The sequence below is a fragment of the Moschus berezovskii genome, chromosome 2, assembly GCF_049115385.1.
Source record: "Moschus berezovskii isolate FMDL1 chromosome 2, NW_MosBer_1.0, whole genome shotgun sequence".
Taxonomy (NCBI): Eukaryota; Metazoa; Chordata; class Mammalia; order Artiodactyla; family Moschidae; genus Moschus; species Moschus berezovskii.
In genome coordinates, this window is record NC_142461.1 from 99,545,865 (window position 1) to 99,551,531 (window position 5,667).

General features: G+C 39.1%; 1 pseudogene; it reads left to right on the forward strand.

The window, feature by feature from the left end:
- Positions 1-936: 936 nt before the first annotated feature.
- Positions 937-1,109, forward strand: LOC129538759 (U2 spliceosomal RNA; annotated as a pseudogene).
- Positions 1,110-5,667: the final 4,558 nt, after the last annotated feature.

Here is a 5,667-nt window from a genome sequence, read left to right on the forward strand (position 1 = left end):
TATTAAATGTTTTTGGTTTGGGGGATAGTAAAAACTACAATTATATATACATATATACACATACACACGCATATATATACATATATTTTTTAAGCCACAATTTAATATATCAATACCCAAACAAAAGCCTGTAAGAAAGCTCACTAAAGCGTTAACAAAAACTTCTCTGAGCAAGTGAGTAGGAGTTAACTGTGAATATTTTTAATATGATTTAATAAAAACACAAAATTTTTTCTCACTGCCAGGTAACTATGCTCATGAACATTCTCATTTTGTTTCAGGAGGCCCTTCCAGGGCCTGAAATTGGGCTGTTGTCTAACACTCAGAAATGAATCATCCGAGGAGACACATGTGTTGACAAAGCAAGAGATTTTATTGGTAAGGGTTGCCCGGGCAGAGGGCAATAGAATAGGGTAAGGGAACCCAGGTGAACTGCTCGGCCACATGGCTTGCATGCTCAGGTTTTATGGTGATGGAATTAGTTTCCAGGTTGTCTTTAGCCAATCACTCTTACTCAGAGTCTTTCCCGGTGTTGCATGCCTTGTTCAGCCAAGATGGATGCCAGTGAGGAGGATTCTGGGTATTGGTTGGACACGTGGTGTCATATTTTGACCTTTCCTGAACTCTCCCGGGTGGTAGTGGCTTATTAGTTCCGTGTTCCACCTTTTCAGTTGTTTTATCTCCTGTCATAAAACAGTTCATGCAAATAGTTACTATGGTGCCTGGCCAGGGTGGGTGGTTTCAGTCAGTGTGCTTCCCCTAACAATTTGAGGAATGTCGATAATCCATCCTTGATTCTTGTTAAGCATGTTCCATGTTCTGGCACCTTACAAAGGGATTCTGCTCTTGTAAACTTGACATTTTCAAATTCTTTTTTGTTTCCAAAATAAGCCCAGTGGGCACACATATTTTTATTGCCTTTCTAAAATGATTGTCATCACTTCTCGGCCTTTTGGCTAAGATAAAGTATAGTATCTGTTGTTATCAGTTTAAAATGACTGCCAAGCTTTTATCTGTTCCATGACTAGCGATGCATACACAATATTTTTTGTTGTCGTTGTTGTTTGTTTTTAAGGCAAAAACATCAATAAATATCTTTTGGACCACTTTGAATGTGAAATTCTTCCCCTTAAAATAGTGACAATCAAAAACCTCCAATTGCACAGAAGTAAAGCATGTGGATTTATATACAATCTCAAATTATAAAATCAACATACAGAAAAAAGAGAGAAAAATAAAATAAAATCAACATACATACTGCAAACATGAACATGTATTAAATTCAAAGATTTTGCTAAAAGCAGTGAATATCAACTCAGTATTGGCCTGGCAATATACCACTTCTAAACTCAGTGTATCTTTTTCCCCAAGTTTGTCAACTCTGATGACAGAGAAAGGGAAGAAATTCATTATTCAGTTCAGTTCAGTCGCTCAGTCATGTCCGACTCTCCGCGACCCCATGAATCACAGCACGCCAGGCCTCCCTGTCCATCACCAACTCCCGGAGTTCACTCAAACTCATGTCCACAGAGTCGGTGATGCCATCCAGCCATCTCATTCTCGGTCGTCCCCTTCTCCTCCCGCCCCCAACCTTTCCCAGCATCAGAGTCTTTTCCAGTGAGTCAACCCGTCGCATGAGGTGGCCAAAGTTTATTACTGGCCTGCAAATTCTGTGACAGATTTTAGTCTCTTGGGTATTTAAATACAATCGTTCAACAGATTTGAGCACCCATTAGAGGTCCAGATGAAGCTGACAGCCAACATCCTTTGATCTTAAGTAAAAGGAGCGGGAGGAGTTTTGGGTAAGAAAACAAACCAGTCTAGATACTTCCCATGTGTATATACAATTTTGGTACAGGAGGAAACATAGAAATGAATACATAAATAAATCTGCCTTCAAAGAATAAGGCATAAGATAAAAATACAAGTCACTATTCATTATAACAAAGAAGAGAATTGGTACTATTAATATCAGGAAAGAGAATCAAAAAGACCAAAGATAGGTAAAGGATAGAGAGTTCATATCAAGCAGATAATTCAAATGGAAAATAGTGCGTGTGGTATGACTGTGTCTGCATATGTATATTTGCACACATGTAGCGTGATGAGTGTGGCATTTGAGCCAATTTATAAATAATGAATTTCAGAAAATCAGAGATGAAGAGGCGGAACTATATGCTGAGGGAGCAGAGTAAATAAAACAATAATGTCAAGGAAGTTTGGATGAAGGGAGGTTCAATTCAGTTCTGTTCAGTCACTCAGTTGTGTCCGACTCTTTGGGACCACATGGACTACAGCACATCAGGCTTCCCTGTCCATCACCATCTCCTGGAGCTTGCTCAGACTCATGTCCATCGAGTCAGTGATGCCATCCAACCATCTCATCCTCTGTCGTCTCCTTCTCCTCCTGCCTTCAATCTTTCCCAGCATCAGGGTCTTTTCCAATGAGTTAGTTCTTCGCATCAGGTGGCCAAAGTAGTTGAGCTTCAGCTTCAGAATCAGTCCTTCCAATGAATATTCAGGACTAATTTCCTTTAGAATTGAATGGTTTGATCTCCTTGCAGTCCAAGGGACTCTCAAGAGTCTTCTCCAACACCACAGTTCAAAAGCATCAATTCTTTGGTACTCAGCTTTCTTTATGGTCCAGCTCTCACATCCATGCATGACTACTGGAAAAACCATAGCTTAGACTAGATGGACCTTTATCAGCAAAGTAATGTCTCTGCTTTTTAATATGCTGTCTAGGTTGGTCATAGCTTTTCTTCCCAGGAGCAAGCGTCTTTTAATTTCATAGCTACAGTCACAATCTACAGTGATTTTGGAGCTCAAGAAAATAAATTCTGTCACTGTTTCCATTGTGTCCCTATCTATTTGCCATGAAGTGATGGGACCAGATGCCACAAACTTCATTTTTTGAATGTTGAGTTTTAAACCAGCTTTTTCACTCTCCTTTCAGAGGGAGGGAGGTTGCAGACTACCAAATACAATCTGAGGTGCTTTTGACACATAATTGATCAATCTACAAAGTCTATTAAAGCAGATAATCATGAAATGGCATACATTTATTTTAACCTAAAGTATACATGTACAGGGGCTTCCCAGAAGGCACTAGTGGTAAAGAACCCATCTGCCAATGCAGAAGAAATAAGATATCCAGTTTCAACCCCAGGGATTCCCTGGAGAAAGGAATGGCTACCCACTCTAGTATTCTTGCCTGGAGAATCCCATGGACAGAGGAACCTGGTGGGCTACAGTCCCTAGGGTTATAAAGAGTCAGACATGACTGAAGTGACTTTGTATGCATGCATACAGGCATAGATTCACTCATCGCCATTTTGACCTAAGGCCATGTACTCTTCTTTCAGTATAGATCCACTAACTGGCACTCCAACATTATCCTTCTTGTAAAAACATTATCCAGAATATTCAGTCTTAGCTTCTTTAAAATGAAAGGAAAATTAGAAGACCCTTGTGAAGAAATCTAATTGCTATTTTCTTCTAGCATTTTATATTGTCCAGCCAAATTTCAGCAGTTTAAAATTACAAGCCCAACTGAAAACAAAAACAAAGAAACCTTGAATGGTATATCCCCACTAGCAGGAGCAGAAGTGTGTGAGCATAACAAAGGTGGGTGAAGGTAGAAACGGAGAGCTTGAGTCACTCTGGTGGGGCAGTTAAGCAGATGTCTGTTGAGAAAGTCACTAAGGCAGAGACACAGGCAGAGAAGCAGGGCAAATAAGGCTGGACAGGAAAATTATGACCATGTTGAGAAGAACATTTAGAGTTCTGCTAAGGTTTTATGATTGGTTTGACCAACAAGAGAATGTTTTATTGGAAAATGACTTGCAGTTCACTTCAACCTTTGGAAGATAGATCTAGCAACTTCGTAAGGTGAGTGGAATGGGCTGGAGTTAGAGCATGGATTGTGCAGGGAGTTTTGTCAGTAATCTAGGTTGAGGCCACAAGTTGCAAACTGCTTTTAATCAGGCTACAAATAGCTGGTAAATATATGCTGGTTGGTTTTGCAATGTGTTTCCTAAAATTTAAAATTTAGTTTTGAACATTTAGAAACCAGGAGATCATGTAGAAAGAAAGAGAGGAAGGGAGGAAGGAAAAAAGAAAAGAAAGAAAGAGGGAAGGAGGGAGGGAGTCTGAAAAATAATTCAGCAGGGCTGAGCAGCAGCTAGCATCCTGGCCATGACCTCCTGAATTTCACCTACCTTTCCCTGCTGTCCTGACGCTGAGAGAGAGTGTCTATTCAAAACAATTTGTGATCCAGCCCATATCACTCATTTATATATTCTCCCTAATCTTTGTAATCAGAGAGAATCACTGTTCATTCAGTATAACCGAGATACAGGATATGTAAGATAAACAGGGAAAGATAGGAACAGACAGTTAGATTAAGAGCAAGAAATTATGTCTGGGAAAACCGCGGAGGTAGACAGCCATGGTATGTGAAATTATAACAGAAGATGAGAACTCCAAAAGAAGAATATAGAGAGGAGAGAACCTAAGAAATAGCTCACTTAGGTGGCTGAAAGAGAAATCAAAAAAGGAATAATCAAGAAGGCAGTAGTGTTTCATAAAGGAAAGAGGCTGACTGCAGGTATCAAATGTTACAAAGTGGTTGAGGAAGATAAAATTTAAGTGAAAGAACCATAGCCTTGTTCTTTAGAAGGTTGTCAATGACACTTTTCCAAGATTAGCTGTTAACAGAAGGGAAAAGATACAGCAACAGATGCAAGAAGAAATCAGTCAAGAGAAGATGTATATATACAGATGTATACATATGTATGTATGTATATATACATATATACACACAGATATATACATATATCTGTATATATACACATATATTTAAGGGAAATATGACAAATTTCTCTAAGTTTGGAAATGGAGACAGCAAGTAATCTTGGAATATGATTTTGTTAATAAGGGAAGAATCACTAGCTTGTTTCTTTAATGAACTAGTTGTAACACAAGTCACAACCTACCCTACCAGGTGTAAAAAAAACAGGACCTTTCATCAGCAAACAATGAGCATCTTTGGTATGTGAAGTTGGATATCATTGGAGGAGAATGAAGAAGTCAGAAAAGAAACACTAGTTCCCTCTCTCTAGATTCTAAAGCCAGCTCTTGAAGACCTTTCATGAATTGAAATTGTCCTTAATGAAGTCCACTAATAGGAAAAGATCACGAAGAGATTTCACCACAGGGAAAGGATCAGTCTCAGCTGGTGGGTTTTGCTTAATACCAGAACCTTGCTGTGTACGCAGAGAGGGGTTGCTCCAGTGTGCAAAATTAGATCACAGCTCCTTCCAATTCAGCCATCCAATAAAGAAATGTATCTTGAAGACAAAAGATGGAGTACATATAAATTATAATTAAAAACGTGTATATCTAGTTTAAAAACAGACACAACATATGAATGAAAATTAAGGGAACTGAAATCTTGGAAACTCACATTCTTTTGGCTGCATTAAATACCTAGACTGGCCTCTTTCCAAAAAATACCAAGATCCTGAAGTCTCAGGACAAGGGTGATGTCAGTCCCTCGAACTCGACAGGGCAAGATTTCAGTAATGATGTTTTGTGACCATAGTAAAAGCAACAGTAACAGAACCTGGGCCCACTAGTGGCATTTCAAATTCTCCACTTCTTTTT